Source organism: Sabethes cyaneus, chromosome 2 (genome assembly GCF_943734655.1).
Source record: "Sabethes cyaneus chromosome 2, idSabCyanKW18_F2, whole genome shotgun sequence".
Classification (NCBI taxonomy): Eukaryota; Metazoa; Arthropoda; class Insecta; order Diptera; family Culicidae; genus Sabethes; species Sabethes cyaneus.
Window position 1 is genome coordinate 132,722,403 of NC_071354.1, and position 14,078 is coordinate 132,736,480.

Sequence of the window (14,078 nt, forward strand, 5' to 3'; positions counted from 1 at the left end):
TTTCCAGCTAATTTTTTAAGCTTGTCTTGTCTAATATTGCATTATTAACTCAGGTTTGTAGAATCTGTTACCACTCAAGCAACAATAATAAATTGTTAGGATGGGAAAGTATCTAAACAGCACAGCGAATGTAAGACAGCAAAATATGTTCAAATTTAATCTAAACTGAAATATTGTTCATTGTATTTTATACAGTCAGTGCACAATCATGGGTCACACGCAATTATGGGTCATTTTAGCTTTTTCTGCTGATTAATGCGTGAATATTATACGAAGTGATTGATAAAATTGTTACTCGTAAGTTACACTAATAATTTGATCAATCATTAGGTGATATTTAAACGCTAATCAGCAGCTTAAGCTAAAATGACCCACAATTGTGTGAGACCCATGATTGTGGACTGACTGTACTCTATAACGAGCAATTCACAAACTGGATTGCATGTTGGATGCATTCTAAACATGATTGTTCATTGTTTACTTGGAGCAGAAGAAACTCGTTTGAGTGGATCGGCACCATTCTTTGTTTTACATCCTTGTCAAACGAGCATAAAACCTTCTCAGTCCTTATCCTTCGAATCAACAAATGACAATCCAAATTGTACAATTTGTGAACTAAAACTAATGGATCATCTATGTAACTTAAAAATAATATAGATATAATTTATGAAGAAAGCGCACTCACAAATGATTTCTTAACGTCTACACGGGAAAAAAAAATTAAAATCAAAGACTAATGATTAAGCTAGCTTTATCAAATTTATTTTCTTCTGCAGGTATCTCTGCATATAATGTTAGGGTTAGAAAGACACTATTTTCACGTTTTCAAAGGAAATTACCAGAGGAATTAAAAAAAAAATCAATTTTTTGTATCAGCGTTTTGAAGTATAACCCTAACTTACTCATGTGTCCATGTCGGTCGGTCCCGCAGAACAAAGGCATGAAATAAGAGATCTCCACTGCTAACGGGTACCCGCCATAGCTTTTACCTATCGCCAGAGCTGGTTCTCGTCTACAGCCCGGATGTCGTTGGCTAAGCTGCGTCGCCATGAGCCTCTGGGTCTCTCTACGCTCTTCTACGCTGCCCTTGCGGATTCCAGTCGAATGCTTCTCTGCAGATCTCTTTGTCTCAAGGTGTGTCCGATCCAGTTCTGTTGCTATCGGCCGTTGATGACATCGACGATGGAGTTCCTCATTGGAAATCCACTTGTCAGGCCACCAGGCACGAATGATGTATCGCAGGCACCAGGGGCGGACTGGGGGCCGAAGGACCCACCCCAGATAACACAAAATCGTAATAGAAAGTTCACATTAAATCGTTTTCATGTCAATTTCACATTGGAATTGTATAATGATTAGAGTATGTCAAATCGAAGTGAACAATAAGTTGTTTTGCAGTCGTGCGTGTCTTCATATACAATTTATGACTGTAAATTATAAAGCAGGATAGACAATTACAATATTTTATTATATCTTAATCATATATTCAGGAGTATTTAATTGCGTGTTTTAAAAACTGCGCAAAATAGAATTACAAATAGTTGTCAAAATTTTCGCACGTATATTGCCTCCACTTTGGTACATATATGTTCTTATATGGCGTGAAATATAACTTTTTCGTTCAGATATGATTTCGTATACCTCAGTTGCAATCGAGATATACAAACCAAATGGTTTACTGGGACCGGGCTTTTGAGATTAGGGGCCCCATTTTGTAATATTCTCATAACAGCATAATCATATTCTCATAAGCACGGCTTACCATTCAGCGAAGCTCTTATCAGTTTGGCAAGCTTTACGGAAAAGCCGTCGGTGGTTACGGTCGATGGTATCATACGCAGCTTTGAAATCAATGCAAAAATTGTGTGCGTAAACTTTGTATTCATTTTGTATTTGGACGACAGCCTGAATATTTAGTTTGGTGTGCCACTGATTATCCCCAACGAAGTCGGTTGGATAAATTACCACAAATCTGTGGGATGCGTCAAGTTTCTGATAGAACTTCCAAGTTTCCTGAGAACGATGCAACTGCTCCACGTACTCCTGCATTTTCTCCCAGGAGATTTAGACTCGGTGCATCTTATTTTATCTTACGAGCATTTTATGGAGCTTGGGGCTCCTACTGTACAATATTCATGACCGACTTTGAATGAATTCCATTTTATTAGCAGGTATTGTTTCCAAGCTTGGGCCGATGATCGATCGGATGATCGGAAGGAGGAAATGGATAGCTGCATTCTTTTCTGTAACAGCATATTTTCAAGACAGCAAGGAAGTTAGTCTATTCAGCTTAGCTTAGGTAGACTGCCCGTAGTTGCACTCCCTGATAGGCCCTAGCAAGCAAGTTAGTCTAGATTCAAACAATAAAATCAAATGAACGGTAGGATGGTCTTACACTTTTACAACCTATTTTTTCCTTCAGGACATCGACTTTATCTAGGTTCTATCGAAATGAAATAGTTCTGGACCTGTTGGAACGTAAGGGTTCCTTCACTTTATTCTAGAACCCAAGTAAACGTAACTGCAGACGCGTGTAAGATTGTTGTACCGGGCTTACATGTGATTGGTTGCAGAGCCGGCGTTACAGCTCGCGATACCCTGTCCAGATTAGGCAGCGAGGCTGTTATTTGTAGTGCCAGTCTTACGATCTTCTTTTGGGCAGGCTTACGGACTGCTCATATTCATTGATTACGCTGAGTTAGATAGTTGTAATGCTGTGCCCTAATTTGATCCACAGTTAATAAAATCAATGATCTTTTGGGATTTGAGTTCTATATTCGGTATGGCGTAAGAAGAAAACTTCCGAAGAAGTCATGCCTCGATAAAGCAAGAACCCCGCAATTGCAGAGCAGATGCGCTGAACTTTCAGGTTCAGAATTACAAAAAGGCAGGTGCCGGTATCATCCGATATTCTTTAAATGAAAAAGACCGGGACTGTGTCCAGTTAGGAGTCCCATGATTGTGCGTATAGTTCACTGTTTAACTATTTAGTCTACTAGTACTTTACCAGCTGAAAGCCGTGGTGTCTCTTGCCGTCAGGGATGCCAGATGATTTTTTGAAAAGTCTTCACCAAAAATGTCTTCATTTGTCTTCTTCCGGCTTTCCAGATTTTTTTGCCCATTTGAAATGCATGGTAAAGACATGTCTTCAAGTGAACAAATTTCAAAATCAAAGTCTTCTTTGTAACAAAAATGTCTTCAAAATGAAGACATGTCTTCACTTCTGGCATCTCTGCTTGCCGTAACAAGTATTTCTGTCCGTACTCACGTACGTACTCGGTCCTGAATTACTCGTCGCCAATTTGTTGTGCGTCTCGACACACGCAAGTCGGCTTCAACCTGGTCGAGTCATCTAGCACATTGGGCCCCGCTATTCCTGGTGCCGGAGAGTTTTTTGAAGAGAACGGATTTCACTGCACAGTCGTCCGGCATTCTTGCGACGTGGCCGGCCCACCGCACAGTGGTCCGAAAATCAAAATAGTTGGCAGAAACCCCATTTTGCAAGTATTTTTAATTGATCAAATAACTCAAAAGTGTTCTTCTACATACCCATATGAGCCTAAATCCTTGTTTTGGTTGTTCGTTTCGTAGTTTTCTAAAAGCTATAGCCTTCTGAACTTGTTGAATAACATTTAAGCCGGTGAAATCTTTTCAAGAACACGTATGGTTGTTTCTTATAGGTATGTAGCAAACGTTGCATAAATATCGCAAACAATGACATCTTTAGTTGAAAGACATCTATTTCAATATTATTGAGAAGGTTACACTAATTTAAAATATTATTGGTTCACCGAGTCTGGCTTGATTATGATAAAAATGAGGACGAATATCTAAACTCTTTCGAATTGACAGTCGTAACTTATGGAACCCGTCGAGTTCCGCTGCCATATTACTTTTAGTGTGCAGGTATACTTGTAAGGAACCGATTAAACCTAAATTTGCCTGCAACTTTCTGCAACTAAGAAAGTAAAGACAAATCTTAGAGAGGATGTACGAATTCATGTAAGCAAATTTGATTTTAACGAATAATCCTTGCAATGGTTTCAATATATGATAGTAGGCATTGATTATTCTGCATTGATTATTCCAGGATATCGTGGAAATGAAAGGGACAAGCAATAATATAGTTTAATAAACTGATTTTAGAGTATACTTCAAAGAAAGCTTCGTAGCGCAAAACAACAATTTAGTTTGTTTCGGGGAATATCGAAACAGAATGACGCGCTTCTAAGGCACATCTGATGCAAAGGCTCATTTCAACAGGATTTACAGGAGACATAGTACTCCCATTACATCTTATTATTAGGCTTGCATTTTAGATGGAAGACACCTTTACTATAAGGATATACAAGGTCTAAAACTAATGTTTAATTCAAAAAGTAATCAAAAGTATTCAAAATGTGACACAACAGCGAAACAAATCATGAATCTGTAATTATCGTTCGCTGTATCTTACATTACATTAATGTATGCTCCAGTCTAAATTCGTAACTATTATCAATATATCTATTACAATAAATAAAATATGAAAAAAATAATTTCATACTTTTCAGTGAAAGAAACTAGAAGTCTAATATTAATTAATCAAGGGCATAGTAGAGGCCGCAAACAAAGCAATTACAAGAAAGTTTTTCTGGTTAACTTTTATTTGTTGTTTCATTAGTCAGACCGATACGTATTTCGCCTACGATTTGTCGTCTTCATCAGTGTCTGTTTTGAATTTGAACTTGTATTTCTTTGTATATCTTTATTTGAAAACTTATTTAATAATAAATAGCTTGTCTAAAAACCCATTCGGGTGCAATTAGAATGCTGAATCAAATGTACTGGAAAAATCGAATGAGTCGCAGAAATGTGAAAAAATCTTTCAATAAAAAAGTACTTAAGCAATTATTGGATAACAATCCAATAAAATGAAAATACAGTGGACTCTCGGAAAAGTTAAGCGATTGGGGAATGGGTCGATTAACTTTTCCGAAATATTAACTTTTCTGAGTAGTCCTAAAAATCATTGAAAATGATAAATACAAAGGCGTAAGATGCATTCAAGGATATAGGATACACATTTTTATGTATTTAGAAGTTCTAATTTAAAAAAAAATGTAGTAAGATCTTTTTGAAATAATAATTAGTTTACTTTTGTTTTTTCGTAGTCTGACTACGTTTTGATAATATATGAAACTGTGGAAAGGCAACCGAAAAATGAGAAATAAAGATAGAAGGTAAACACACGTGTGTGCGGACGAACGCTTGGACAACCAATAAATTCAAACTCTCAGAAAAGTTAAGGCAAAAATTAAATTTTTAGAGTGTTGCATGAGAGGTGATATTCGCTTAACTTTTCTGAACAATTAACTTTTCAGAGAGTTAACTTTTCCGAGAGTTCACTGTATAATGTTATCCAACCTTTCAGTGCCTTATAAGACAACTGAGAGTTATCAAATCAACTCAACCATTACTGAAAAACTTAACGTAATAACGTGTATTAAAGAGTTAACTTATAATTTAAGGGTTAAGCACTAGTTGAATGATATCACATAGATCTCCTGAGTATATCAACCAACTTCGCAGAAGTCACCTATCCTCTAGGAGATCGTTTTGACATTTCTGCCAGCTTTTTGGACTTTCGGACCACTGTGCACCGGAATCTCTCAACATTCGCCAAGTGTACGATGGAACAGCATAATCTAGGTAAGTATCCAAACCCAAGTTCAGTTTTTTATCCAGAATTATTCCGAGGACCTCCCAGTTGGCTTCGAGGTATGATGCTGGCCTAATAAGTCGGTCGTCGTATGTTCGAATCTCGACTGGAAGAGGCTGTTAGAGTCAATAGGATCGTAGCAACTGGCCCTGCAATTGTCCTGTGCTCTAACAGCTGGCTGCGAAGTCTGTCGCATAAAAACAGAAGGTCAACTTTCGATATTGGAATGTATCACTTAGGCTTCGCTTTGCTTTTATTCCGAGGAGTTTGATTTCATTACTGAAGCTCAGCCTACCGGCAGTCATTCTAGGGGGAGTAACAAAAGGTTTTCTTCGCCTAGTGAATGGTTCAACGACTGTTTTTGTGGGGTTTTTATTTAAACCCTCTTGAAAACATCATACCATGGTGGTTCTGATAGCTCTTAGTTGCACTGCGTCAAACTTTCCTCTGACGTTAAGTATTACGTTGCCGGTGTAAGCAATAGTCTCATAACCAAGCTGCGATAGCTTATGAAGCAATACGGCGGCCACCAGTAACCAAAGCAAGGGTGAGAGAATTTCTTGTGGATTTCCTTTCATCGCAGAAATCGTGACCGATGTGTCCCCCAATGATGCAGTGATTTCTCTACTTGAATGCATTGCTTGAATATACCTCATTGTAGTCGATTCCGTTTTGAAAGAAAGTCGTAAAAGTTGGAACGAAGGACGCGTTTGTCGAAAGCACCTTCAATATCAAGGGAAACGTGAAGTGCCATCTCTAGATATTTGAGCGATTTCTCAATTAACGTCATAATGCGCTACAGTGCGGTTTCCGTAGATTTACCGTGTTGGTATGCATGTTGAATTCTATGCCATGGAGAGTTCTTTAAAAATTCATTGCGGATATAGTTATCCGTGATTTTTGTTATCTCCGCCATTCTCTGGGATATTTAATATGTCCTAAAGTAAAAGTTGCTCGAAAAATGTTGATATACTCGGACAATATAACGCTGCCCATTTTCTATAAGAAAACGGGTAGAATAAATCATCAAACCATGCAAATATTTTTGAACAGCCAATTGTGTTGTATGCAGCCAGGGAATGTTCACTAGAATTCATAACATTTTTCTCTAGTCATCATCAAGCGCGAGGCTCCGTTCCACCGCACAGGTTTGCCGGCCTAAACGCCGGCTCTGATTAGTTGATTCGTTAATTCTTGACAGTACATGCTATTTACAGTTATTCCGATAGTAATTTGATCAATTTCTATTATATTTTCTATATTCATCAATGTATAGACAAATTTCGGATCGATTGATACAAATATCACTAAAATCCACTGAAAAATGGCTGAGTTATCAACGTGCAAAAGGTGCCACTTTTCGTTTTATGTCCATTTTTCGTATTGCTGAAGCGCACCTTAATTAAGAAAACAAAAAAGTATTTCTCTTAAAACTGGAAAAAGTAATCAATGTTACCCCGTTTTACTGTTCTTTCGATTTTCACACGTACTGAATGCAGCCGTAAATGCTTGCTCTGTTCACCAACTTGAATAAAACTGTTCTGTATCTTAAAAATGCGCCTAAATGTCTACTTTATAGTAGATATCGCTGTTATTGATTGTGGATTGTCTAACTAAAGGCAGAATTATTTGATAATAGAACGAATCGATGAAGTTTAAAATGTTGCTAAAGCTTTTGGTTGCAGGGGATCGTTTTTATGATGGAGATGGGCGAGAATTGAAGTTCATCATCATTTTAGTTCCAACTCTGCGTCCGTTCGATATCGTCACGTTTGTGTTGCGCGTACCAGTTCAGTTTCTCTTAAAAGTACTGTTTAATGATGAACCTGACCCATACAAGGAAATAAAGAAAACTAGTGACATCAACCTGCAGTCCGATCATATTGTGCATTTCCATATTTCAAACGGTGTGTTTAATCATAATCAATTTGATTTATAAAAGTTGTCGATTGTTAGTTAGTTGTTAACCTATGCTATACGATCATAAAACCTAGGGCATGTAAATGTGTGGAGCATCTTCGCTCTGATTCCATTTGTCGTGATACGCTTGCATGCAAATGCGTTCGAAATATTTGCTACAGTGAGAAAAGTGGGTAAGCTGTGATAATGAGAGTTTGCGTAAGTGACATATTGCGCTAGTTCATTTGTCTCCGTTCGCCGACTCGGCAATGATTTAGCTTACATCATACATCACTCAGGTGCACATATTGGAATGACTTGCTTCATCGAATTCCGAGGTATGCTCGATGTTGGCCAAGAATGAGCAAAAAGGACCGAGAGAAATAAGCAGCTTTCGCAGAATCAGTGTGTCAAGAAAGGTGCTTATTGACCTCACAGTGTGAGTGCTTTGCCTGAGGCTGCAAAGGGAGATGTGTCTTGTATTAATTGAATTTCCAATCTATTAAGCTGCGAGTAGTTCCATATAACTAGCGAATTCGCCCATTTCGTAACACAAATACTGCACCGCTGGGGGATTATACAATTTGCGACCAAGCATAATTTGTAACTGTGTTCATTCAAAGTCCGGAAGCGATGAAAAAGATTTACTATTTGGATTTCATTTATTGTGCACTCCATTAAACTCGGCTGTTAGCTGAAAGGCCCCATTTCGTTCGACGATAGAAACCTGTAGAACAGCCTTTTTATTCCATTTCATATACTTGCATGTCTGCATCATGGCCTGCAGCGAATATTATGGGCAGATAGTACCAAGTTTTACTGGTTGTGTAAAAACACTAAGCTGCGTTTAAGTGCCACACCACACATACTGGAAACGTTTGTGTGGAAAGAAAGCTTTCATACGAGTAGTTGTGTAATCCAATCCTTCTACGGAATTTTTCTTCAATTATTTTCTTACAAAGACAAAGCCAATAACGCGGGCTCGTTAACGTTAAGCGTAGCAATAACTTAAAATGCGCACGACCACCACAGACCCTAAGCGACGAACTCGTCAACAACGTTGATTTATTTTTTGTGTACTATGGTTTTGGTTGCAACGAATAAATATCATAATTGTGCATATAGTTAAAATTAAAATCAGGCGCATTGCGTTATAGCAAGCTGCATAGAAATCCTTGGACTAGAAATTAACCTTTTATTTGTTTATGTAGGAATTAGCAACGAGACACGTAGTAATTTAAGAAATCAGGCTGTAAGGAACGAACTTCTTTTTTTCCATCATCTGAAAATGCAAACAACATTCCTCGACATCTGCCAAAACTTTTCATCCACCCGCGCAAGTATTCGATGATTTCGATATAGCAAACGCCTCTTCTACAAAAGACAACGGTTTGGATCTATTCCATCCATGACGCTATCTTCGCATATACAGCAGCGGAGGAGTGTTGAGCCGAATTGGTTGTACCTCCCAAGATCAACAAAAATAATAATATCAAACTATGGAACTATAAATATGAGACTACGAGCACCTTCGCAAGGGGATGTTTCCATTCATTCACATTTCGTGAGACAGCAAAGAACACCTACCTGGCGCCATTAATCGAACTCTATTATGAATGAACGGGTGGATCCGCGGGTGTAATACACATAGGTACTTGCCACTCGGGTGAAACCTGCGACGGGATTTTATTGGGTCTTTATTAGCCTAACTGCGGTTGTTTAATGTTCGAAGGCCAATACTCTTGTTTTGCGGCCGTCACCTCCTCGAGACGAACGATATCTTACGTTTCTTGGTTGTGCGCCATTGAACAGTGGGGAAATGGAGTTGTAAAAATCAATTCACCGCGTGTTTCCTGCTTTGCACGAGTGGGTAAGGTAACATGTTCAAAACGCTAACTCTGAAATTTTCTTTTTTACGCTAAAGTTACGTACCGTGGATGAAAATAAAAAAAATTATTTAATCCACCTAGTGGTGAAAGAGACCTTTGTTATACTAGCAAATTGATACAGGTTTTACACTGAGACTCTAATTGGCGCTTACAACTTAACAGATGGCAGTCAATAACTTGTGCTATCCGTGAGAGGCGTCACGCCTATACATAGCATGTGAGATACCTTCATGCGTGCTTCAACAGAAATATGTTTTAACACTTGCTGGCGTTATCGCACCTTCACAAAAAAAAAACAAAATATGTACACCCTTGAAAGGATCTACTAAACCAGTCTCAAGTTTTCAAAGGCGTGATGGCCGTAAAAGTACAGTTTGATAAAATTAAGATTTAATAACTTAACGAAATGTTTGATTTTACATGTCTAGTTTACAACCACTACCTAATCTACTTTTAAACTACAAGTCTGGTTGAAAACCAATTCGATTGTTAATAGTTATGATATACATGTAGTAATCTTGAAATTCTACTTATATCACGTAAATTGGTAAAATCAAGGTTAGTCAAGAGAGGTTTTCTGATGTTCAAATTCCTTTTTCACCCCCGCTGGGTTACCCTTGACGATTACCGAAAATTTCAAAGCGGAAGCTGTTGAATGTATAAACAACGTCGATGCCAATCGCTAACCAATCGTTCCGCGCACTTCTGTTCTACAATTTGTGAAAACTAGATCACCTATTTTAACTCACCTTGGGTAAAATTATCACTGAATTGAAATCACGGTTATGAAAAAGTAGAGTAGGCGGGGCAAAACCGCTACATTAAGCAAAAACGTCGATGTAAAAAAAGTTGTGGTCCAAGTCGAAAACGTAAACAAGCCGAGTGAGGGTTCATTTTCCTAGAGTGACGATGACATGTCGCCATTCTACATGTAGTCACTCTACATTTTCCTACACCCTTAAATGAGAATTAGTTAAAACTACTCAAAATGCCCCTATAGTGTACATACCAAAATTTTGAGTAGAAAATTTAATTAATACTAGCTACTCAATTATTAGTTATTTGCTATGACAAATAACGCAGTTTTGTGTTTCTACTACCAATTTTTTGGTCAAAAAACTACTCAGAATCTGAATTTGTACACTTTAAGGGCATTTTGAGTAGTTTTGACCAAGTTTTAGCTACATTCAACCTATTTACACGTAATTTCATTTAAGAATGTATGCTAGTCCAGCAAGGAATAACACTCACTCAGTTTGCTTACATTTTGGACTTGGGCCCTTTTCAATTGCTGGTCGAGATATGCAGAATTCGGCTGATAGGTGAACAAAAGCTTCATTCGACAAGTAGTTGGCGCCGCGGTAAAAATGATATTTTTATTTAAAACTGTCAAAACACATAGAAAATTAAAATCATCAGAAGCGAATTTGAAATTTTTTTAAAAATACGCTCTTTGGAATCAATCAGATATTATGGTTGGGTTAGAAAATAACATATATACTTATTATAATTTTTATTTGCCTGCATCTTGTTTAAAACTATTAAAATTTTATTACATAATAAATACTTAACAATAAGGACATTAATTCAGCATGCTTTGGATGAAATATTGTTATAATTTTGCTTAAAACCATTAAAATTACCTTAAACAATTAAGTAGAACACTTTCATGAATATATCTGGATCTAAATTTTTCGGTCCCGCACCTATAAACATAACCATACACACCTAAACTAAATCTGGATCTCAATTTACTTGTCCTAAGTACACATTTCATTTGCAACCACCAGTGCGCTAGATAGTAAATAAGATTTCTAACCCGCTGCTGAAAATTTAATGTTCGCAATATTCATTTTACTGAGATTTAAATAAGAAACGTTTTCATTTGTATATCCGTCCAGCGAAAAATTGTAACTGATCATTATTTTCCTAGTTCGGACAACCAAATATAGGAGTCGCATTGGCTTCATTAGTTTTGCGTTTATTCGCCTATAGGCGAATAAACGCAAAACTAATGAAGCCCATGCGACTCCTACATTTGGCTGTACGAACTAGGAAAATGATGATCAGTTACAAATTTTCGCTGGACGGATATACAAATCAAAACATTTTTCATTTAAATCTCAGCAAAATGAATATTGCGAACATTGAATTTTCTGCAGCGGGTTAGAAATCTTATTTACCAGCTAGCGCACTGGTGGTTGCAAATGAAATGTGTACTTAGGACAAGTAAATTGAGATCCGGATTTAGTTTAGGTGTGTGTGGTTATGTTTATAGGTTCCGGACCGAAAAATTTAGATCCAGATATATTCATGAAAGTGTTCTATATATTGTTTAAGGTAATTTCAATGATTTTAAGCAAAATTATAACAATATTTCATACAAGGCATGTTGAATCAATGTCCTTATTGTTTAGTATTTATTATGTAATAAAATTATAAATGGTTTTAAATAAAATGCAGGCAAATAAAAATTATAGTAAGTATATATGTTATTTTCTAACCCAACCATAACATTTGATTGATTCCAAAGCGCGCATTTTTAAAAAAAATTCAAATTCGCTTCTTATGATTTTAGTTTTCTATGTGTTTTGACAGCTCGAAATAAAAATATCATCATTTTTGCCGCGGCGCCAACTACTTGTCGAATGAAGCTTTTGTTTACCTATAGAAAACAAGGCAAATTTCCCTGATTTTTGGAATTAACTTTAGCAGCAAGGAGAAATGCGCAGGTTTTCACTTAAAATAATCGCTAACGGGTGAATGAAAATGAAAATGTGTTTTGAATGCTCCTACATTTCGAATCTTGAAAAACCATTGGCTCCGCTTTTGACATTCAAATTGCCTTCCGATTTGGTATCCGCCAGACTATATACACTGAAGTCGCTTTTTACGCGACTATTTTTACGCGAATTTTGGAATTTACGCGGTTTTTGTACGCGATTTTCGGAATTTACGCGGGACGCATCCTTCGCGTAAAAAGCGACTTGAGTGTATAATCAGAACGGTATCTGATTCAAACTTAGAACAGTCTCAAACTTCGGATTCTTAGAATAAAATGCTCATTAGTATCGCTAACATGATAAAATATTATGCTTATTGTATACTACCGGATAGAGGGTATTCTAACGAACACGATGGATGGTATACAATAGGCATAATATTTAATCATATTAGCGATACTAACGAGCATATCATTCTAAGTGTTCGAAGTTTGAGACTGTTTTAAGTTTGAATCAGAACGGTATATATATTTAATTTCGTGAAGTGGTGCAGCATTAATTAGACTCGTAAGGAAGGGGGCGGGGGGCTATCGTTTGAGAGTTTTTCAAAATTATCGTACAGATTTGAGCCAAAGGGTCCCAGAAATTCATGAAATTTTATAAATTTCAATTGGGGTAGAAAACGTCAGAAAAACGATGCGAAATAACGAAAAAAATTTACAAAAAAAAAAATAATCCGATACATTGGTTAGTTAATTAGGTACGTAAAGTTAAAAAATCGTGCTTTTACATGTTCACAGCTTGTTCCATGCGGCGCTGGAATTCATCCACTTCCCGTGGTCGGATCATTACAAAATTAGTAGAATTAGAATCGAAATCTGAAATTCAACAATGTGATTTCTTCAATATATTTGGTCATTTATATCCCCTTAAAATTGAAGCCGTGAAGTTTCCTCATATAATACGATGGATCAGGTTGATCATTCCGAAGTCAACCATGATAGGACCAGAGAGGACCAATCAAGGATCTAAATTTTATCACCATATGGCAATATGCCCATTTAGCAATATGGATATTAAAGTTCTTAAAATTGGTCCGGTGGGAAATGTCTTTGAATTATTATGATTGGTAAACCAGACACATATTATTCCTGGATTGCTGAAAAAACTTGCTCATAATGTCATGAAAACGTGGTCGATCTGTGATTCTGTCTGATTTGGTGACCTCCAGGTGTACTTGTGATGGATTCTGTGCTGGAAAAAGTTACCACGTACCTATTCTTAGAGGCGGCAAAGTCTTAGGCCCATTTCATTGGTCTGATGGTGTGCACTGAACCTTCCAATCACCGGTTTGTATTCCTCCTCCTGGCCGACCAGAGCATTGAAATCCCCGATGACGATCTTGATATCAGGTTTTGGGCACTCTCCAACTGCGCGTAGAATTCATCCTTGTCGTCATCGGTACTTCTGAGGTGAGGAATGTGCACGTTGAGGATGCTTATATTGAAGAATCGGCCCTTGATTCTCAACCTGCACATTCGAGGATTGATTGGCCACCACCCGATCACCCGTTTCCGCATCTCGCCCATCACTATGAAAGCTGTACCCAGCTCGTGTGTGTTGCCGCAGCTCTGGTAGATTGTATGTCCATCTCTGAACGTACGTACCGTTGAGCTCTTCCAGCACACCTCCTGCAGCGCTACGACGTCGAACTTGCGGCTCTTGAATACATCGGAGAGCACTCGAGTGCTCCCTCGGAAGTTGAGAGATCCATAGTCCTTTTTCGTCGCGTGGGTCTATTCCGATTGTTCAAGTAAGAATTTCCTTGTTCTTCGTTCCGTGCTTTAGTATTTTTCGTGGTGACGG

The 14,078-nt window shown here is 37.5% G+C and overlaps 1 protein-coding gene across 2 annotated transcripts in view; it reads left to right on the plus strand.

Annotated features, from left to right (window-relative positions):
• Nucleotides 1–7,462: 7,462 nt before the first annotated feature.
• Nucleotides 7,463–14,078, plus strand: part of LOC128733841 (hillarin) — a 38,640-nt gene continuing 32,024 nt past the window's right edge. For both annotated transcript variants that reach the window (XM_053827664.1, XM_053827666.1), the window contains exon 1: nucleotides 7,463–7,608. The gene's annotated coding sequence lies outside the window, so the exon portion shown is untranslated. The remainder of the gene's footprint in view (nucleotides 7,609–14,078) is intronic.